Source organism: Colobus angolensis, unplaced genomic scaffold, assembly GCF_000951035.1.
Source record: "Colobus angolensis palliatus isolate OR3802 unplaced genomic scaffold, Cang.pa_1.0 Scaffold3, whole genome shotgun sequence".
NCBI lineage: Eukaryota > Metazoa > Chordata > Mammalia > Primates > Cercopithecidae > Colobus > Colobus angolensis.
Window position 1 is genome coordinate 28,386,013 of NW_012116265.1, and position 23,585 is coordinate 28,409,597.

The window sequence follows — 23,585 nt, forward strand, 5'->3', positions numbered from 1 at the left end:
CATCTCTCAAAAGATAGGCTGAGATGCTCAAGTTTAATCTGTTGTGTATGTGTGATGAGGAAAACATCAAGAGCCTGGGAAAGGAACCTAAACCTTCTTCAGCCTTCCCCTTGATCGGGGTTGTGTCTGCCTCTGCTATATTTGGGAAACTCTTTCCATATCCTGGAGAAAGTCCAAGAACTTTGACCTTAAGTTCTATGTAAGAATTTGATCCAGGATACTGGAAAACCTTTAAGGAAAAGTTTTATTTTCAAAGATCCTTTTCCATCTTGTTAAAAGTTGCAATCAAAATTCACTTGGAGGTCAGATGCAGTGGTTCACGCCTGTAATCCCAGCACTTTGGGAGGCCAAAATGGGGTGGACCACCCGAGGTCGTGAGTTTGAGACCAGTCTGGCCAATATGGTGAAACTCTCCCTCTACTAAAATTACAAAAATTAGCCAGGCATGGTGGCACATGCCTGTAATCCTGGTTACTCGGGAGGCTGCGGCAGGAGAATCACTTGAACCTGGGAGGTGGAGGTTGCAGTGAGCTGAGACCATGCCACTGCACTCCAGCCTGGGTAACAAAGCAAGACTCTCTCTCTCTCTCTCTTTCTATATATATATGTGTGTGTGTGTGTATATATATATGTGTGTGTATATATATATTTTTAATTCTCTTTGATTCTTTTGTTTATGTAAAAATCGTTCCGTGAGAACTTTTTTTAAAAAAAAGTTTTATTTTTTAGAACAGTTCAAGATGTACATGTCTCCGCTTGGCTGGAATAGTTTGCCAACCTTTTCTTGCTTTTGATGACCTTGGCATTTTTGAGCAGTACTGAGCAGAAATTTCATAGGACACTCTTCTATTAGAATTGGTCTGATGTTTTCCTCATGATTAGCCTGGGGTGATAGATTTTGAGGAAGAAGATCACAGAGATAGTGTCATTTTTACTGCATCATATCAAGGTTACAGAATCACATGATTTATGGTTGTTGATGTTGACCTTGATCACCGGACTGAGTTGTGTTTGTCAGGCGTCTCCACTATGAGGCTACCTTTCATTTTTCTCTCTTCCTATACTATACCCTCTGGAAGGAAGCCACTCAGCACGGCCCCCCTTAACGAGTGGGGCAGTACACTCCTTGAGGGCAAAGTGTGTATATAAATTGTTTGGAATTCTTCTGCGTGGGAGATTTATCTCTCGCTCCCCTCCCCGCATTTATTAATGTATTCAATCATTTACTTACATCAGTATGAACTCATGGATATTTATTTTATAACTGGATTATAATCCAATATACTTAATTGTGTTGCCTAAATTGCTTCAATACTGGCTATTGGGAATTCTGATAGTTGGTTCCTGGGCTCCTTTGATGTACTACCACCAATGTAGTATTTTTGTTTGACTAGGTTTTTAGTACTTCCTTTCTTTCTGGCATTACACGATCATCCATGCTTATCATGTACATTTTTTGCCCCAGCCTTAGAATTAGCCATTTCTCCAAAGCACTCTGGTTCCTTTTATTGGAGAATAATAATAGAAATAAAAATCTGGGTTGTAGATGCACTCGGTGTTACTGGAGTGTCACTTCATCTAGGCCCTCTCAGCTAAGAGAACCAAGAAATACGTGTGCGTATCCCAACACATGAGTATACATGCATCTATAAATATTTTGATATGTAACTGTCTGTATCTGTATTAAACTAATAAATTCCTCTAATATCTCCATCCCTAATCTATTACCATACAGGTCATTCTAGCCTCCTCCCCTTGCTTATCTGTAAATTCCCACTCCAGCAATGAGAAATCTTGCTCTTCAGGAACTGTTTTATGCAGATAAACCAATGCTAACATTTAAGCAAACATTTTAAGCAAAGACAGAAATGTCTTTGTCTCTGTCCATGTTCTTGCCTTTCTGCTAATATTTTTCTAAATATATATGCTTATATATATTATTTCCATATTTTCACATACAGTGTACATATTCTTACATATGTTCCTTTGTAATGTTGTTTTGTCCTATGTAACTACTTATCAGACACATATTTTTTTTCTTATTTCCATAGGTTTTTCAGGGAACAGGTGGTGTTTGGTTACATGAATAAGTTCTTTAGTGGTGATTTCTGAGATTCTGATGCACCCATCACCCGAGCAGTATACCTGTACCCAATTGACAGTTTTTCATCCCTCATCCTTCTCTCATCCTTACTCCCATGTTCCCAAAGTCCATTGTATCATTCTTATGCCTTTGCATCCTCATAGCTTAGCTCCCACTTATGAATGAGAACATGCGATGTTTGGCTTTTCATTCCTGAGTTACTTCGCTTAGAATAATGTTCTCCAATTCCAACAAGGTTGCTGCAAATACTATTATTTTGTTCCTTTTTATGGCTGAATAGTATTCCACGGTATATATATGTACCACAATTTCTTTATCCACTCAATTGATGGGCATTTGGGCTGGTTCCATATTTTTGCAATTGCAAATTATGCTGCTATAAATATGCATGTGCAAGATTTTTTTCATATAATGGCTTCTTTTCCTTTGTGTAGATACCCAGTAGTGAGATTGCTGGATCAAATGGTAGTTCTACTTTTAGTTCTTTAAGAAGTCTCCACACTGTTTTCCATAGTGGTTGTAGTAGTTTACATTCCCACCAGCAGTGTAAAAGTGTTCACTTTTCTCCAAATCCACACCAACATCCATTATTTTTTGATTTTTTTATTATGGCCATTCTTGCAAGAGTAAAAGGGTATTGCATTGTGGTTTTGATTTGCATTTCCCTAGTCATTAGTGATGCTGAACATTTTTTTCATATGTTCGTTGGGCATTTGTATATCTTCTTTTGATAACTCAGACACATCTTTTTATGTTAGTAAATTCTGAGGTACTCTTTGTTTTTAAACATATGTATTCCATAAATTAACTAGTCCCTTATTAATGAATGCCTCGTTTGTTCCCAAATTTATCACTATTACAAATAATGCCACAGTGCAAAATCCTTCTGGATGTTACCTCTGCAGAAAATATTCCTAAAAGTGCAATTTGACCTACAGATAGGAGTCTTTAAATTTTTCAAAGCACTTTCAGGAATATGAAATTTAATTTAGGCTGGACTTCTAGGAGTCAAACAAAATCTGATAGTTTATTTGGGGGTGCACTGAGTGAGGGCCCCACTGGCTCTGTCTTGGAGCCACAGTGGAAAGGGTCTGTAGGAAGGGCCCAGGTCTGTTTTGGCCTCCTCCATGGATCTGATGCCTTCTCCCCTGCAGGTTGCTTTGGACTGTCCTTGGGTCAGCACCTGGGATCTCCCTAAAGAGAGAGTCTGGGTCATTGCACTTGATTGTTCTCTGGCCTAGTCTGACCTTACTCAGGAACCAACTGCTCAAATCTTCTCTGAGCCCCGGTCCCCCACCACCACCTGTCCCCATGTTCCTCTCTCTTGGCATTTCTAGGTCGATTCAACCCTGACCTAATTGATTGCTGAAAGCTCTGTGCATATCAGCCTCTGCTGTGTCCTGGGAGCACCATTAACACATTTCTTTAAGTATCCAGGATAGGTGAGTCAATTTGCAGATCAAGCAAGAAAGAATAGAAATTAGATTAAAGCTTCACTCAAGCCTTGCAACCGAACCCAGGACAAGACCTACTAGAAAGTCAGACGTAGAGGCTCTGTCTTTGACATCCTGGTGTGCTGATTCTACTAATCTCTGCCCTCAGTGTCAACTACCAAGCTGCTTGCTGAAAAAGCTGTGGAGAACTTTCTTACAGGTATTTTCTTTAAAGAAACTCTCAAGGATTAGAAGTCTTCTTGATTCAAGGGAGTGAAGTTGTGATGAAATGGCAAAATGACACTCTGTGGAGTCTGTGACTCCTAAACTCATGCCACCTGGGTGAGCATTTATTCCCCTCATGTATTTGTTGTGAGAATTAGATGAGAAAATGTATCGGATTTAGTATAGAGTGGAGAGTCCATAAATATATAGTAACAGCCAAAATAGCTAATATTTACTGAGAATGGATTATGCACTGGACACTCTTCTAAGTATTTCACATGTGCTAACTCATTTGACTCCCACAGCAATACTGTGAATTGGGTGCTATTCTATTTCCTAATTTTACAAATGAGGAAACCTAAGTACAGGAAGTTAAGGCAACTGGCCCAAGGTCACACAAGTAGTAATGAGATTCAAGATCAGCCGTCTGTCTTCAGAGTTTGTACCCTCCACTCCACTCCGCTGGCTCTCATGAGGTGCAGTGTTCCCTAGTGGGATGAGGGTTACCTTTGAATCCATGGCAGACACTGCTAGATGCCTCCCCAGTGTCCCTTTTCCCACCTCTTTGCTAATTGAACTCCAATATTTTTTGCAGGGTGGTAACATATCCAGTTAAAAATAAACACCTTCCCAGGATCCCTTGCAGCCAGGGTGGATGAGTGGCCCAGTTCTGGCCAATGAGAAGGAAGCCAAAGGGACAGACTCAGCTGGCACCACCTGTCCATCATTCCCTCCTCTCCTCTCCCGCCTGCCTGTGATTGTGCTTGCTGGAAGTGCAGCAGCCTTCTTGTGGGCAGGAGGATGACGCCACATGCCCAGGGTGCAGGAGCAGGAAGACAGAGGGCGGCTGGGGTGTCGGCAGCAGTGCAAGCCACCAGCAGTCCTGGAGGGCTCACAGCTGACCCTTCAGTGAAGGAGAAAAATGATTTCCTGTTTAGTTCTTTCACTGTGAGTCTGGTTTCTGTTCTCTGCAGCCAACAGCAATGGTAACTGAAACAAAATCCCAGCTGTGCTAGGAGGTCCCTCGAGTGAGAGGGAAGTGTATGTGCGCATGGGCGCATTTTACTTCATTAGTTCTGAGCCTTGGTTTACTAATTTGTTCTTATTCCTCATGTTACACCCCACAATATCTGGAAAGGCAGGTATATAGCCCATTACTGATGAGAATGAAAGGAAGAAAGGAAGGAAAAAGGGGAGAGAGGGAGGGAGGGAGGGGAGCAGTAAACAGCCATAGTCCGGAGGGTGATACAGAATAGGACTTATTCTTTCCCACCGGGCTGCAGAGTCAGCCTCGGATGGATGCCCAGAAGCTTTGTGTCCCCTGGCCTTGTCTCAGTTTCCCTTTTCTAACTCTTTCCCCTCCCTCACACTCCAGTTTTATCTTGTTGGTGCTCCCTGTGGTCAAAGCCAAAGAGATCCTCAATTTTGGTTTTACCCTACAAGGGCAGCAGAGGAATCTCCTACTGTTCTCTGTGTGAGGGTCACTCAGGGGGTTCTGAGACCAGCTAAAATTGATAGTACTAATAGCATGGATGCAGGAGACAAATGATACAGGTTCAAATTTCACTCTATCATTCTTAGCTGTGTGATCTTGAAGAAGTTACTTGCTTTCTCTGTGCCAAGGATTACTTATCTCTTAAATGAGAGTAATAATAGGGTTTATTAATAGAGTTTTTGTAAATATATATGTCAAATATTTAGAAGAGTGATTCTTGACTGGGGGCAGTTCCTGTCCCCTATCCTAGGGGCCATTTGGCAATGTCTGGGACATTTTGTTGTCCTAACTGGAGGAGGTATGCTACTGGCATCTCTCCAGTGGGTAGAGACCAGGGATTCTGCTGAACATCTTATAATGCATAAGATAGCCCCTACAACAGAGAACGATCCAGCCCCAAATGTCAGTAGTGACAAGCCTGAGAAACCCTGATTTAAAACTATGCCTTGCTCATGATAAATGCTATATAAATTAGTGTCACTTTGATGTGTTACGCTAAAGATTCCCTTTCCACTCTGGGTGGAGATAAAAAAGAATCAAAGAGGGAAAGGGGACCAACATTTTTATTCTGCCATGTATGTGAGAGGTACAATAATGAGAAATTTTAAGAGGGTTGCAAGTATTTGAGATGTGTCTTTAACATGCCCCACACTGTGCCTGGCATGTAGTAGGTGCTTCTTAAATAGATTTTAGGACAATCATACTTTAGTCATTGATCACATTGAGGGCTATGGATCTTCTTGTGAGTTGGAGTTGCTTTGTATTTTCCTGAAGCCCTTTGGTAACAAAACATGAGGTGTGTGGGGGTGGAGAAAGTGCTGGAGCTGTTGAGTTCAGCCTTGGGGAAGGAGTGTCATGGCTGGCTTTTTTCTTCTCCACTGAAAATGTTGCCATTCAAGGAGGGAGAATTGGTCTGCTGGGCCTTGGTATTTGGGGTGGGGGATCTGGGAGGTGGGAAGACTGAGTGTCCTGAGGCTAACTGCTTTAGAGAATGGGTTGGCAAATTGTTTCTGTAAAGGGACGCATTTAAATAATTTAAGGTTTTGGGGCTAAAAGGAAAAATTAAGGATATTATGCACGTAATCATGTAACAAGAGAGAAAACACATGGCTACACGTTTTTATTGAGATAATTAAAAACTTTATGAACACTAAATTTGAATTTTATATCATTTTCACATATCATAAAGTATTATTCTTCTTTTGATTTTGCTCAATCATTTAAAAATGTAAAATTCATTTTTAGCTCTTGGGACATATAAAAACAAGTGGTGGAGTGCATTTGGCCTGTAAGGCTGTGGTTTGCCAACCCCTGGCTTAGAGCATCATCACTTCAGCCTGTGGCTGGTCTTGCCCTGAAGCCCTAGCCTGGTTCTTTCCGTCACCAATGCCGGTCATGTTCCTTTTAGTGAAGTCCCTACTGGAATCCCAGGCTATGCAACTGAATCCCTCTGCAATTCCCCAGCAGCCAGACTGATTGTAAACAGTTAGCCCCCTAGGGCATTGGGCACTTTGTGCTAGGGGCCAGGACTACACAGGTGGAAAGGTTGTGTCCCCACCCCGGCATTGCTTGCCATGTAGTGAGGAGACACCACGAATCAGGACAGTGAGATGGAGGCCATCATGGGCACAGTGCTCAGATCAAGGGCATGGGGAAAGGAGCACCCAGGTTCTCAGGGGGCATAGGGAAAGCTTCATGGAGGTGTTATGCTTGAACTGAGACTGGAAGAATACATAGGAGTATTTTAGAGATTGGGGGTTGAGGGTGTAAATTTTCAGGCAGCTGAAAAGAGCATGTGTGAATGATGGGGGATGAGATGAGAGGGCATACCATGTTCATGGACTTAGAGATGCCCTCCTTTTTATTGCCAGCACATAGTTTGAGAAGGGAGAGTGTCAGCTATAAAGCTGGACCAGCATGCAGTGCTGAGTGTGGCTGTGGGCTTGCCTCTGGGGCCTGCAGAACACTGCCATGTTCTCATCTGTCACCCAGGCTTGCACCTGCTGCTCAGATTCACACCTTGAGGCTGGGCTATGGTTGGTGCTTTCAGACCTCCCACCTGCCTAGACTTCTGCATATCACCCAGCTTCAGACTGTGCCAAACCTGCCCTTTGCCAACCTGGTAGCCAGCCCTCCTGTGCCCCTGCTGGTGCACCTGCTCTACCCCTGAGGATTTTTCCAGCCCTCTAGCTTCCACAGAAAAGACTCCTAATTTCTGATAAATAAAATTGTTTCCTGGAATCTGGCCTGTTTCCTCTCCTTCCTACTCACCAGTGACATCTGGACTCACTTATTTTCCTCATCGGCTTTGTAAATGGGAGAAAGTAGAGATGCCACAAGTGGGCATTCTTACCTAATCAATCAAGGAGACAGGGCATGTGATGCCCTTGCTATTCAGAGCTGCACAGAACCCCTGCCTCATGTGATGGCTGCAGAGAACACATCTTTGGAGCTGCATGGCTAGAGGCCTCAGGGATAAGCCCAGATTCAGCCTGAGGCTATTACTCCATTTCAGATATTAAATTCTGACTCTGTTGCTCTCCAGTTGATTGTATTTTTTTTCAGGGTCTACCAGAAAAAAACCTGACATTAGGAATTGGACCCTAAGATCTTTAAAAGTGAGTGAAGTGGAACCCTTACACACTACCGATGGGAATATAACATGGTGCAGCCACTGTGGAAGGCACATTTGGGGTTCCTCAAAAAATGTTAAACATTTGACCTAGCAAGTTCACTCCGAGCTGTATACCCAAAAGAACTGAAAATGTATATTCACACAAAAACTTGTACGCAAATGTTCATAGCAGCCAATATTCATAAATGCCAAAAAGTGGAAACAACCTAAATGTCCATCAACTGACGAATGGATAAACAAATGTGGTAATGCCCACAGTGGCATACTATTCAGCCATGAAAAGAAATGAAGCTCTGATATATGCTATAACATAGAAGAACCGCAAAATCACTTTGTTAACTGAATGCAGCCAGACACAAAGGACCACGTATTATATGATTCTATTTCTATGAAATAGCCAGAATGGGAAAATCCGTAGAGACAGATAATAGACTAGTGGCTGCCAGGGGCTGGGAAGAGAGGGGATTGGGCAGTGAAAACTTAATGGGTACAGGTTTTCCCCTGGGGGTAAACATGCTCTGGAATTAAATAATGGTGATGGTTGCACATCATGAATATACTAGAAGCCACTGAACTGTACATTTTTAAAAAGGCAAATTTTATGTTATGTGAATTTTATCTCAATAATAATAAAAAAGTGAGTGAGGTTAGCATTCAGCTTCCTGCGCAGATAGAACCCTCGGTGCCACAGAGATGTTTCCGACGTCCTTAGCTCCTGGCTCTTACAGATCCTGAAGCCCAGTGGGCCTGAGTCCAATTTATGCTACTCTCTAGAAGAAGGCCAAATGAAGAATTGGCCCCTCTCCAATCCCAGGAACAGGCAGTAATTCTTCTTTTGTGACACCATTGAGATGGATATTTATATTTGGATAGTTCATCTGTTATTCTTATGGATTCTGTGTTGACACTTGGTTTGTCCCCTGGATCTGGAGGCCCAGGGCTCGTCTCAGGCAAGGGCTCCAGGTCCGTGAGGAGGGGAAATGTCTTTTCTCTGTCACTTCACCCAAGTCTCCCCAGCTGTCCACAAATTCTCTCCACAGCCTCTCAAGCATTCACAAGCTCATGCATTCCAAAGGCACCCCTTCAGGGTTTTGGGCCAGGACCAGGTACTGTCCTAGGCCCTGAGGATATGAAGATGAACAAGACACAGTCTCTGCTCTCCAGGAACGAGTCGGGGAGGCAGAGAGGTGAGAGCACAAGTGCAACACTGGTGTGACAGAGGAAATGGCCAAGGGCAAGGCAGTTGGCAGAGGGGCCAGTGGAGGGTGCATGAGTTGGGCCTGACAGAACAAGTAAGAATTCACCAGGGAGATAAGGCAAAGAGACAGACCTTTCAAAGCCACAGTGTGTGAAATAGCCTGGTACCTTGAGGGAAGAATTTGGGAGTGGGGACAGAGGGTGGTCAGTAGATGAGCAGATAAAGTTGGATAACTAGACAGGAGCAAGGTTTGGAATGCCTTGTTTGCTAGTCTGAAATTGGAGTCTATCCTGATAGTGAAGAGAAACTACTCAAGGATTTTAAGAAGAGAAGTTCCATCATCACGTTTGTACTTTAGGGGGTAAAACATTCTGGGAGCAAAAGAGAGCCTGGATTGGAGAGAGAGCTGGAGTGGAGGTCAGCCAAGAGGCTACTGCACCAGTCCACACGTGAGATGAGGAGAGCTGGATGAAGGTCACGGCCGTGGGGGTGAAGGGGCAGGGACAAAACTGACTCGGCTGTAAGATGCCAAGTAGCCATGGATGATGCAGTAGGGTCAGGGATATGAGGGAAAGAGCAGCCCTGGGAGACTCCAGGTTTCTGACTTGAAAAGAAGTCATTATGTGAGAAGAGGAGCATATTTGGGGAAAAAAAGTGACAAGCTGAGATTGGGGCAGGATGACCTGAGAACCTGAGGCACATCCAAGTAAAGATGTCAGGCAGGCCAGCAGGGCTTGGAGCTGGGGCTCAGGGTAGAAGTCAAGACAGGATGGTGGCCTTGTGCACATGCCCCATTTCTCCCCAGAAGCTTGGTTTGGGGAGCCATGACCTGGAAGCTGCTGGTGCCTGCTCCTGCCAAGGTCATCCTGGTTTAAACTCTTTCTCCCCGTTGGCATGTGATTTAATGCTTTTCACTTCTCCCTTTAAACAGAAATGCGTAAAATGATCTCTGTCCTCCAGTGGGAATTGAGATTTTTTTCCTCTCTCAGCTCTGACACCTGCTACTGTTTCACTCATTATTAAAGGTCTGTGTGACTGGGTGGCATGCCTCAGGCGGTGCTAAACAGGGGTGCAGGAGGGCCTGGAGAAATGTCAGGAGAGAGGCATCAGAAAATGATTCACAGCAGCAGAGAGCAAGAAAAGACACTGCATGTGCTCTAATGTCTTTGCAGGGCCTCTGAGTAAAGATGCCACCCTGTCCCTGGAATATTAGACTCTGCTGCTGTGATGCCTTCCCTCTTCCCAGGCCTCCTTCCTACCGTAGCTCCTCCAGTCCACCTTCTGGGTGTGTCTTATTCTGCAGAGTCACTGCCTTTCCTCAGTCCCTCCTGCAGGATGCTACCCTGATCTTGGCTGCTGAAATCCTCCCCTCTGTACTGGTTACCTATGCTTTTGTAACAAATTACCACAAACACAGCACTCACACAGCACAGATTGATCATCTTACATTCCAGAGGCAGAAATCTGACACGGGTATCACTGAACTAAAATCAAGATGTTAGCAGGCTGTGTTCCCCTCTGAATTTCTAACACAGAATCTGTTTTCTTGCCTTTTTCAGTTCCTAGAAGCCAGCAGCATTCCCTGGCTCCTGGTTCCCTTATATCTCCCAAGCCAGCAACAATGGGTGGAGTCCTTACATCGCATCACTCTGACCTCCTTTTCTGCTTTCCTCTCCCACTTCTAGGGACTCATGTGATTACACTGGGCTGGCCTGAAAACCCATGCTGATCTCTCTACATTATGGTCAGCTAATTGACAGTCTTAATTCCATCTACAATTTTAGTTCCACTTTTGCAGGTCACATGTAAACAGATTCCAACAATCAGGATATGGACATCTTTGAAGGCATTCAACACTAGGCACACGTGGCTATTTACACTTAGATTTAAGTGAAACTTTAATTCATTTAACTTACGGTGAGGCTGATACTCTGCAAGTCTCTGAGGCATATAGCAATAAATCAGAGAGTTTGATCTAGAGATATATGAGCTGATAACACTTGGGTCTGCTTGTACCAGACCTAGCTTCTAGGGAAGATATTTACGTTTGAGCAAGGAGATTCTTGTTAGGGGATCTCAATTATAATATTAGCAACATTTATTGAGCATTTAAGTTCTATGCTAGCAATATGCTAAGGAGTTTTCATGCATTTTCTCATTTAATTCTTAGAATACCCCTATGAGGTAGATAGTATTATACCCATTTTACAGATAAGAGATTTTGAGGCTTGCAGTGGTTAGTCAGCTTGTCTAAGGCCACATAGTCACATAGTTTACAAGTAGTAGAGTCAGAATTCAAGGTGGGGTTGCACATGGCAGTCTGGGGTCTCTCTATCTCTGTCCACTGTGCTGCCTCTGTCACCATGAGGAGTGGCCCCATTGGGGCCAGACTAAAGGGCAAGCTACCTGACCCTACCAGGCTCCAGTCACAAGTGACACACTCAAGGGAACCTCTATCTGAAAGGCCAGTGGCCAGGAATGAGATATTGGGGTGGGGACACAGGCTGTGGGCGGTGTTCTACATAGCCCGTTGTCCTGGCTTTCCTCGGGCCTGCCATAGCTGTGGGTTGCTTTTCTTCTTCAGCCCTACTCAGACTGTAGAGGGAGGCAGGAGCCACTATCTAGTCCCAGCTTGTTTGCCAATTTATTATCTTGCAAACAAATCCTGCCTTGTGGTATTGTTGCTGTAATGGGAAAGAAGTTCATCTATTTCCAATTCTGCAATGTAGACAGACTTCTAAGGGGTCTGTTTTCAGTTCACATATTAATGTGCCTCCTGCCACAGCTCCAAATAGCTTCTGCTCCTACATGTGGGCCATTTTACTTGAAGGGATGGGGAGGGAGGAAGGGGAGAGGAGCAACGTTTTGTTTGTGTACACTTCCATATGGGACAAGGCTAAAGGGACCAAACCTTGTCCTGTCTTGAGACAATACCCAAAGGCACTCAGACAAGATAAAAATCCAAATCCTTTATCTGTGAAAATTCTTTGCTCCAACAGAGCTGAAAAGAAACATGCATTTGTGTGTGTGTGCGCTCATGCGTGCAGACATGCATGGTAAAGCTGTCAAGATCTCAGGTTGCCCCTCCTTCAAACAGCATGTTACTTACTGTCGTCTTCGTGATCCTCATAGCTTCCTGTTTATCTGGGGACACCACAGGTCGCAGAAGGACCAAATCAAGGAGTGGGAGATCCTTCTCTATGCTCTTGAGGCCAGCCAGGGACACATTTTACAACATCTTGTTTCCCCCAAACAGCTCTAGGCTGAGACACTGCCAGTTAGAAATTCTACATTGCAAGGGTTTTACTGACATTTAATACACCAGTCCATATGATGCCATGATATTATTTCATGTTTAACAAACTGAAAAAACAAAACATTTTCTCAGCCTCGGTGGGCAGACCCAGGCAGAGCTGAGCTGTTGGGAGGCCAGGGAGGGAAATCCTGAAGGGGACCCAGGAGTTCTGCAGCCCCTCCACCCCACATCTGCAGCTCTGACCATGGCTTCTCTTGTGCCAGTGCCTGATGAGTTTTATTATTATGATTATTGTGGAGACGGAGTTTCGCTCTTGTTGCCCTGACTGGAGTGCAATGGCGAGATCTCAGGTCACTGCAACCTCTGCCTCCCAGGTTCAAGCAATTCTCCTGCCTCAGCCTTCTGAGTAGCTGGGATTACAGGCACCCACCACCACGCCCAGCTAATTTTTAAATTTTTAGTAGAGACGGGGTTTCCCCATATTGGCCAGGCTGGTCTCGAACTCCTGACCTCAGGTGATCGACCCACCTCAGCCTCCCAGAGTGTTGGGATTACAGGCGCGAGCTACCATGCCCGGCTCTAATGAGTTTAAGAAGTTCAAGTTCCAAACTAGAGAGGAAGGTGTAAATGTCCTTAATTCTCTGTCCTGAAACATCATTCATTAAAACCCTAATGTTTTAGTCTTTATTTTAGATTACGTTTTTAAATTTATCTCCCCCTTCCTCATATGGGAACCTAGTGACTTTCAATTACCGCTATCTGAGAAGAGATGTGTTTGTGTACATAGCCAGGGGCTTAGATGTGTGCTTATTGTTTGCAGAGTAGCTTTTGTGCTCTCCTAGGTTTTTTCTCACTTATGTGATGCTCCTTAAAATCTACTTTTTAATCTTCACAGTCTGGTTCTCATTTGTGTTCAGGCTCTGGGTCTTCAGACCCATGTGTTGCCTGCCCCACCATGTATTATTGATAGACACACTTGTTCTTAAGAAGAAACCAAACAGAGATTAATTCATTTTTTGGAATTAATTCATTAAAAAAAATTCATTGTAAGTGGGAAATCACAACTCTCAATTGTAAACCTGGTGCCCTTATCCACTCATGAGTTACTCTGAAACATCCCTTGAAAGCCCTCTTCCCCAGCAAGCAGAGGCCTGCCTTTCTTTGCTTTCTTTGCTTTCAGGAACCCAAGAGCCCTGCTGGAGGGTCTTTGCCAGGGACATATCTTTGTAATCTCTGATGTCACTCAGTTGCATTGTTTTTGCCTGGCAGGAATGGTTCAGTGTTGAGAATAAGCCCGCATCACTGGAATGCATTTCGTGTTGATATAAGAAATTTGCAGAATTTGGAAAATGGAGCAAATTGTATCCTATGAGAACCTTGCAAGATTTGCATTATTATCGAACTTTCACCTTTGCTATTATTGATTAGTTTTGTTCCTAAACTTTATTTTTAATGCATTTGAAGTAGTCTTCTGGTTGAGGATGATTCCTAAATTCTTAGTTGTTCCTTTGATGCGTATTTGTCTTTGAGCTTCTTAGTTATACTGGGACCCAAATAACACCTCTTCTTATGGTAGATTTTTCTCCCAGAATGAACCAGTTGCTGTTTTTATTCAGAGCAATGCGGCAAAGAGGCATGGCATGTGAGGCAGAGAAACCCACAACAGCTTTTGACAGTAAACTGACATTTCTTTCTTTCTTTTAGAGATGGAGTTTCCGCTATGTTGCTTAGGCTGGTCTCCAACTCCTGACCACAAACAATCCTCCTGCCTCAGCCTCCCTTACCTGGCTGAAGTTGACAAAGATGTTAATCACTTCGTAATATAGTTTAAATGGTTGAAAGAATGGCCTCTGGGGTAGGAAAAATTCTACCGCATATTAGTCAACTGACTTTGGACAGACTATTTAACATCTCTAAATCTAAGTAAACTCATCTGGGGGTGGGGTGGGGAGAGAGAAAGAGTAAAGGTTTAAATGAGATATTCGATTTTAATACTGACTGGTCTCATTGTGTTAGACATTATTACTGTTGAATTTGTGAACTGAGATTTAAAAGTATGACATTGAATGGGATATGGTTACATATCCGACAAGTGTAGATAGATGCACAGGATGGTTTGTGTTGAAGACAGCTGTCTCCATGACAACCACATTGCCCTCTACTTAGCAGGTCCCCTGACAAATCACCTAAGGCAGCATTTTACTTATAGCTCAATGATTCCTGGCTGTTCCAAATGCTTTAATAAGGAGGAAGAAAAATTTTTCTCCTTTTTAATATAAGAATAGCTTTTATTAATTTTAATTGCACATATAATACATTAACAGATTCTTTTTACTAAAAAAAAACAAATTACAGATAAGGCTGAAATCCCCTTTGACCACCAGCTCCAATCCTCATCTCTGCCCCTGAGGTAACTCTTGGTATCAGTGTTACATGTCCTGCGCATTTTACCATGCTTTAAAGACCCATAGTATCTATACCCGTAGACAAAATATTGTTTAATATGCCTGGGTGTTTTATATATAAGTTATCATAGTGTGTGTCAGTCTGCAGCTTGATTTTTGTTCACTCAACAATAGATCTTGGGGATCTTTCCATGTCAGTACATGTAGTATATATATTTTAAAACACTGCTGTGTATATATATATATATATGTATACACACACACACACGTGTGTGTGTGATGAATGAGCCATAGTCTATTTAATCAATCCAATTTTTACACTCAGTTCAGTTATTTCTGCACTTAACATTTGATATTTTGCAAACAAAGCTGCCACAAACTTGCTGAGACCAACCTTCTGGGCACGTGGATAAGTGTTTCTCTGGGGTAGATATGGAGAAGTGGAATCACTGGAACAGAGTATGAATATTTTGCATTTTAATAGATATTGCCAAATGTCTCTGTAAAGTGATTATACCAGCTTATGATCCTACCTAGAGAGTGAAGAATATCATTTCTCCTATGCCCCTTTACATTTTTTCTAATTTAGCAAGTAAATAAAAGAGATCTCTCTCTGATGTTTGAATTTCTATTTTCCTGATTACTGGTAAAACAGAGTATTATTGTCATGCACTTATGGGCCACTTACATTTTCTTTTCTGTGAATTACAATTTTATATCTTTAGAATATTTTTCTGTTGGGTTTTTGTTTGCTTGTTTTCTTCTCAATCTGTAGAGGTTCTTTATATAATCTAGATACTTATCCTTTGTTACAAGTATTTTCTCCTTTTGTCTTTTCATTTTGCTCATGTTGTCTTCTGTCACACAAAAGTTTTCGTTTTTGATATAGTCAAATTTATCAGTTTTTTTATGTGTTTTGTTTTTTGTGTCATTTAGAAATCTTTTTCCATATCAAATCATAAAAAATCCTCCCACATCATACTTTAATTTTTTTTACATCTAAGTCATTAATGAGAGAAGCTTTCTAGGTAAGTCAGTCCCTGTCTATGTTGCAGATGTATCTGCAACCAGGTAGGAGTGAAAGTCCCTTCCTCTGGAACCCGGCAGGAGCCCTCAGGGAGGATGGAGCAGTCCCAATAGTTTCCAGCAGAGGGCAGTGTCTGCGCGGGTCTTCCTCTACTGGGACCCTGAGGGGTTCCCTACCTCACCAAAGGGAACAGGTAACTGCTCTGAATTTAGCAGGTCTTGGGAAGGGGAGCATGTATCTGTTCACAGAAAAGACCAGGAGCAAAGTCTGTTTCTCCATGTGTTCCACAGTGGGAAATAAAACAGGGCCACGGGGACAGTGTCCTCATGGACCCTGTGTTTTGTCTGCACATGGGAAGAGAGAAGACTGGAGTGAGCCGGGATCATAGCCGGCTTTCTCCAAGGGAAGCTTCGAGTCCAGCTTCAATCTGGTCAGCACACCTGAGATAAAAGCTTAGGTTTTACAGAGAACACATTATTTACCAGACAAACAACAGGCAAGATGGAAACATGCAATCCCCAAGCTTATTCTTTTGATTTCATCAATAATTCAAGCCCTGTCTCCTTTGGTAGGGGAGTGAGGAGAGGAGAAAGAACAAAAGATTCCCGTGGCCAGAGGCACAGCTGACTTCAGAGGGGAAACCAAGGAAACAACAGACAGCTCTGTTCAGCACAGTTCCCTCCCCGCCTCACCCCAGGCACATCCCGGGCTAGCAGCTCTGTCTTCTGTTGGTTTGTTTAATACTATCAATGTGCGCTATGCTGTATCGTTATGAAACCAGGACGGCCTTGGCAGTGAAACTCACAGACCCACATAAATATATTAATCTGCCTAGATTTGAAAATCTGAACCAGTCTCTTGGCCCACCCATGTGCTGGTTTTTCTCTGCTTGCCTTCCTGTGTCCACTTCGTACCTTTCTCTGGCCTTACTCTGTGCCTGGGAGGCTGCCTGTGGGGTGAGTCAGTGGGCTCCTGGCTCCTCAGTTTCTGCTTTGGGTGGACCAATGGGAGGCACCTGTGGAGAGGTCTGGGCATTTCCCTCCCAGGATCTCTCCTGGTTGAACTGTAGTTGGCAGTGGATCCCTTCTTCTGAAGATTCAAGGCAGCCTCCTGCTACACTTGGACAAACAACTACCCACTCTCTCCTCTTTTCATTTCATGCCTTGGGGTGTTGGTGGTTTCTGGATAGTTTGTGCTTCACTGTCCCTCACTGGCTTCCCTTTTCCCTGTTCACACCCTTAGAAATAGTCCCTTCCTTCATTTCTCTTCAACCTTCTCTTCTGAGTGTACTGTTTGATTCTTGCCCTAACCCTGAAGAAAACAGAAAACTAAATCTGTCTTAATTCTTCATCCTGAAACAGATCAAACATACAATTAAAATTTTATTATAGTTTTGGATTCACTTTTCCACACAGTCTCCAAGCCTAGGGTGGCTGCTGCCCTCGCACCTTTCCAAGAGTCAGCCAAGGAGTCATTGCAAACCTACCTGAAAGCCCCCACTGGCTGTATTCCTTTTCTGCAATTCTCTAGTGTTGATTTATCAAAGACCCCTTTCCTCAGGCTCACAAAAATGTCCTATCGCTATAAATACTCTTCAATTCAAGTTCTAAACTTTAAAGGCAAACAACCTGGAAGATGAAAAGATCATACGAACCAATTTGGATGCCTGGAGGTTTAACTAATTCATTAAGGGATGGTTGCAGAAAGTTGCTGGATATGTAAACTGCATTTATATGCAGCCCTCATCTTCAGGGACAGGATTGTTGTTCTATAAGCTAAATAGTGCAATAAGCTGGCATTCCAAGTAGATGAGGCCACTTAGTTTTCATCTCTCCACAAGGCGTACATGAGTAAGTGAACTGGGTCCCCCAAATCCCCCTTCCCTTCTCCTTCCACCTACTGGTGAAGATGTAAATGAACAAAGCCCAGAGATTGCAGTAGGAGCAACAGGACCCTAATTAACACATTGGATAACCCAAATAACTGAGAGCTGTTTGGACACCTACTTTAATTAACTGCTAAGTGAATCTTATTCCCTACAGACTGTCCTAGTTTTCATCATGTGTTCTTTCTGGGTGCATCTCTTCTACATCTGTAGCTAAGTGACTGCCTCTCTTCCTGTCTAGCTCTCACCCCATTTTCAGCCCAGCCTCATGACTAACAGATTCCTTGGACACCTTACCAATGTCCAATCCATATCCAAAGCCTAAGGATGTCATCCAAGTCTCTCCTTGATCTGTACTCGTCTGCTCACCTCTACCACCAGCACTTGGTCCCAGGCCCCTGGACAACTGCAACAGCTTCACAGTTGCTCCATACTCCTAAATCAGCACTTCCCTCTCCACGGCACAGCCAGAGTAAGCTTTACAACATGAAAATCTGTCCCGGATACTCTCCTACTTAAAATCCTTTGAAGGCTCCCCATCACTTTTAGGATAAAGACTCAAAGCTTTATAAACCTGCGGCCTAGTCCTGCCCACCACTTCTGTGCCCATCCGATGCCACCACCCTCTGTCATGGCCTGAGTCTCTTTATGGTGCTTTTCTCTGATCCTTAAACTTGCCATGCTCTGTCTCAGCTCATGTCCTTTTCCTTTGCCTGTGATGCTCTCCTTACCACCATCAACACTTGCCTTTGCCTAGTTAATTCCTATGCATTCTTCAGAATCCAAACTCCAACTATCTCCTTCCTTAAAGGAGCCTTCCCTAACCTGAGACTAAGCCAGGTTCCCTGTCACACACGCCCCCAACATGGTCACGTGTTGTGATGACTACGTACTTTAAAAATTGAGGGTTGTCTCCTCCACTAGAATGTACACTCCTTGAAGTTGGGAGTTGTGTCTTTGTGCACCTGCCCTTGTGTCTGGCATCTAGGCCTATCTCAGCAAAGACTTATTGAATGAATGGATGGACACTATTGTGCTCTTTCTTTTAATATCAGCAGGTGATGGGGCACCACCACAGACTGAAGAAATGCAGGTCCTCAGTCTGGAGAGATGTAGGCGTGGTACTGATCAGAGTGGGAGGTAGACTGTGTTGTTGTCTGACAGCTGACAATTCTCTGATTTTGCAGAGTAGGAGAGTATCCACATGTTCTTGCCTCTTCTGTCTGTGTAGATACTGTCCCCTTTTGGCTCCATCTTGTGCCAGTGTTGTCTACATGCCCACCCACACCCCCAGCCTGTGACCTGGGAGAGCCCCACCAAAGCCCCGCTTCCTCGTGGCTTCATGCCCTTGTTTATTCTTGGGCTGGGAAACCTGAGTCTTCCATTCCCAGGCCTGCTTCTGATCATATACAATACAGTACTTAAAAGCCAGTTGGTCTCCTGGAACTTCTTTCTTCCCATTAATTGTTGGCAATGCAAATGAAGGATTAAATTACAAGCAAGAGAGACTTTTTGTTCAGAAGCTTGAGTTTTAAGCACTGTCCCCAGGGAAATCAAATGGAAGGGGGAAAACCAAGCATACAAGGCCTTCCTTCCATTCCCCCAAATGTCAGCCAAGATTGCAGCCTAAGGGATGAGTTGGAAGTAGGGGAGCCAGGGCTTGGAAAAGTAATTGTTTATACCAGGGCTTTTCATACTTTAGCATGCATCAGAATCAGCTGGAGGGCTTATTAAACACAGATGGTGAGGGCCCACCCCTAGAGCTTCTGATTCAGCTGGCCTGGGGTGGGGCTCAAAATTTGCCTTTTCAAAGTACCCTAGTAATGCCGATGCTGCTGGTCTCTGGGGCCCATACCTTGAGAACCACAGCATGACACTGTACTCTCTCCCCATGTATTCTAACTCAGTGCCTCTCAAACTCCAACGGTGATGAGGATGCTGCTGCCACACTGAGGTCCCTACGCTGAAAAGCAACGCTAGGTAAACAGTTGTCTTCTGGAGCTCTGCTTCTCTCTGATAGACATCTTTTCCTTCCTTTATGCCTTCCTGGGATATTGGGGATATTTGGGGAGACCTTCGAGAGAGACGGGTGCCAGGGAATATCACTCTGTCTTCCTGGGTCTCATTGGCCTGACCAACAGGGATCCAACATTTATGTGCCGGAGGTTTATTTTGTCTAAGCTACGAAAGGAAACTTGGCCTTCTTTAACCACCGTTTGCTGGAGAGACCCTTGCCCATGATCCTGATGGGTGTGAAGAAGAAATACAGTGGAAGAGCTGCCCTGGAGAAATCATGCTGCCAAGTCAGACAACTGGAACATGTCCCACTCCCGGGAGTAGTTTCACTAAGGCTGTGAAAGGGTAGGATTCAACGGGGAAAAGGAAAGCTTGCTCCCTTTATTATAAAAAGTGTTGGCCGGGCACAGTGGCTCACACCTGTAATCCCAGCACTTTGGGAGGCTGAGGAGGGTGGATCACCTGAGGTGGGGAGTTTGAGACCAGCCTGGCCAACCTGGTAAAACCCCATCTCTACTAAAAATACAAAAGAAATTAGCCAGGCATGGTGGCAGGTGCCTGTAATCCCAGCTACTAGGGAGGCTGAGGCAAGAGAATCCCTTGAACCCCGGAGGCAGAGGTTGCACTGAGCCGAGATTGCGCCACCACACTCCAGTCCGGAGGACAAGACTGAAACTCCATCTCAAGAAAAAAACAAGGAAAAAGTGTTGTGTTGACAGCATATGGTTTCCGACCACGAGCTCTGTCTGGGGTTAAGGGACATAGACTCAAAGGCTTAAGTGAAATCGCATTTGTAGGTTGTTTACCGCAGAGCTTAGCCCTTAGTATGTGCTTCGTGAATGACGACTGCCATCATTTTTAAATTGGGAAGCACCAATTGTAGTAGAATCAGAATCCACATCGGGGGAAAACTGGCAGCTTCATAGCCTATAGAATCAAACTGGATGTTTTGACCACTGGGATTTCCTATGCTCCGGAGGCCTAGCTCAGCCCCTATGATATTTGCTACATTTTTGTTGAATGAAAAGAAGGAGCTATAGAAGTCTGGGTAAATGGGTAGGTTTGGGGGGGATTTGATCTCATGGAAATTGTCCAAAAGGAAAAAATGAATGGAATTCTGAAAGTGAGGACTTTCAGACCCTGGATAACCTTGCTCAGTTTATTTATAAGATGGGTCACTCCCACTCCTTGACAGGGTTATTGTGAGAAATGTTTTATGATGGAAAGTGCTTGCTTAATTATAAAGCATAAATCAAGTATTCATTATTTTAATAAAGTGGAGGACCTAAAACTACCTCACGGGTCATTTGAGTTGTGACCACCTCAGTGATGAGGCTGGGAGGAAAATTTTCCAGCCATCGGGTGTTGGTATGTTGGACAGGCGTTTCAGGCTGGCTCTCACTTGCTAGAAAACCCTCTGAGCTTCTTAGTATTATCTGCTAAATGGGACATAAACCTTTTCAGAAAGCCGGAGTACAGGTGGGCCAGCAGGTAAGGCTGCCTAAGAAAGACTCACCTTTGTCGACCCAATAGGGAGCCTTGTGAGTCTGGCTGGCAAGGAATGGCCCTCAAATCTCCCTCCCCAGCCCCTTCTCAGTCTAATGCATCTCATTTATTGTTAATGCTGTTTCCACTGGCTCATTTGCAAACAGCCTGAATAAAACATCAGAGCAGAGCAGGAGGGGTAGTCCTGTCTTCTGCAGCTGCCTGTGCCACACTCCTCTCCTCCTTCCCTTCCTGCAGTCCCTTCTCCCCTCATTACTCTGATTAACAATCTTTACCTAATTGGCTTGTCATGAAACAGCCAGATAGGACTCCTGGGCTCTTGCAGGGATAGTGAGGAAAAATCTTGGGCAAGCCCAGCATTTGTGTGTTTTTTGGGTTTTTTTTTTGTTTTTTTTTTTTGTTTTTGTTTTTCTGGATGTAAGGGGAAGAAAAGCAAACACTGAATCTTCTCCTGGGCTCTTGCAGGGATAGTGAGGAAAAATCTTGGGCAAGCCCAGCATTTGTGTGTTTTTTGGGTTTTTTTTTTGTTTTTTGTTTTTGTTTTTGTTTTTCTGGATGTAAGGGGAAGAAAAGCAAACACTGAATCTTCTCATAACCGTAGAGAGGAGATCCAGGAATAAAGTGGCTGCTCTGCTCATACCAGGGAACTGCCTTAGCCCGCAGGAGGATGGCAAAGGGTTAGCCCAGTAGCAAACTATTCAGCACAGGTGAAACGCTGCGTGGTGTGAGGCCCTGTGGTTTCTAATGCACACGCTACACATTGGGCTAGAGATGCAAACCTAGGCGTTGTCCTAAAAGAAGGCAGATCAGGAAAAGCATGGCTCAATAGGCATGTAGTGAGCATGACTTTCAATCCACACACACAATTGTAAAGAAATAGAGTTTCTGTAATTTTCTCTAGTTTAACTTAATTACTGACTACCCCGATTCTTATAGCAACCACTTCCTTGCATTTCTTTATAGCTTTCTCACAAAAAGTGCATCCCTAAGGCACTGTAATTTAGCTTTGCCTATTTTTAAAAATTTGCTATGTCTTTTAAATATTTTTAACTTAGAAGTTCCACCTAGACTTTATCTTATTCTTACAGATTGTTTTTGTTTTCTTTTGTTTAAGGTAAAGTTTCCCACAGTCTGGATTTTGCTGATTTTTTATTTAAGAAAACAGTTCAATATGTTCTTCTGAGCTCTGTCTTTTCTGCAAATTGGTAGCTGGATCCAAAGGCTTGATTAGACTTAAGTCTGATCCCCTTGGCAAGATTATAGATGGTGTTGTGTTTTTTGTTAGGAGGCAAATACCGTCTGCATGTCTCCCTTTTGTGATGTTAGCAGCTGTTGAAGTTCAGTGCCTAGATCCATTAATTCACTGGGGGTTGCAAAATGGGAATGTTCTAATTCCCTTTTTCATGTATTAGTTGGAATACTTCCACAAAGAGATGTTTTCTCTCCTCTCTGATTTGGTTACTCAGTGGTACAGTTCACAAAAGAAAGACAGGATAGATGCTTCATTCTTTGCCTTTATTTATCCATTTTCAAGATAATAAATAGGTGCTTTTTATCCTCCCAAAGCAACCAGTTTGTTTTGTTTTTCAAATATCATTAGGAACTCATGGATTTAAACACATTAGATGGATTAAACATGTATATACAATTGAAAAATTATTTTTGAGATACAAATGTCTCATCTTTGGCAACGAGAGCTCCTTCAATTGGCTCCTGAGTCCTTTTGACTTGACCCTAGTAGTCTTTGATAGCTTCCCTGCTATCTGGAATAACAAGATGTTCCAGACCCATCCCCTGTCCCAGACTGAAACCAGCCATTTCTTTAAGAACCCTGATTTCTTTTAATGGGATATAGTATTTTGAGACCTTGATCATCGTGCTACGGATGCTCATTGCTATTCCACTGCGAAGTTAGTCATTCTTTTAAGTCCTTTCCATTGGACAGAGCTAAAGGAGCTGGGGGAAATCTACCCCCAGCCATTCTGCAATAACGCTTATTTTCAAAACACTGATTTGTTCAATCACAATTGGTATGTTAGGGAACAAGTGGAGCATTACACAAATTTTGTGTTTGGCTATTTTATACAGAAGAAATAATCAATGAATGCAGAAAACCACACCAAGCTGAACAAAACCATGTAAGAATACATAAAATAATAAAAAACAAGAATAGTCTTTTTCAAAATCAAAGAGACGCACAATCTACACACCATCTCTCTGTAAACACCTTAAACAGAAATTGCCAGATCTAGTAGATGCGGCACTTTTTACTGCTGTGAGTAGTGGGTTTGGTGGTTTGAAACACCACTCTAATTTCCAGAATTTTCAACTGAGGGGCAAAGTTGCAAGTGCACATGAAAAAGCAGGAAAGGAACGTCTAGCAATTACTCAGAAATTAAC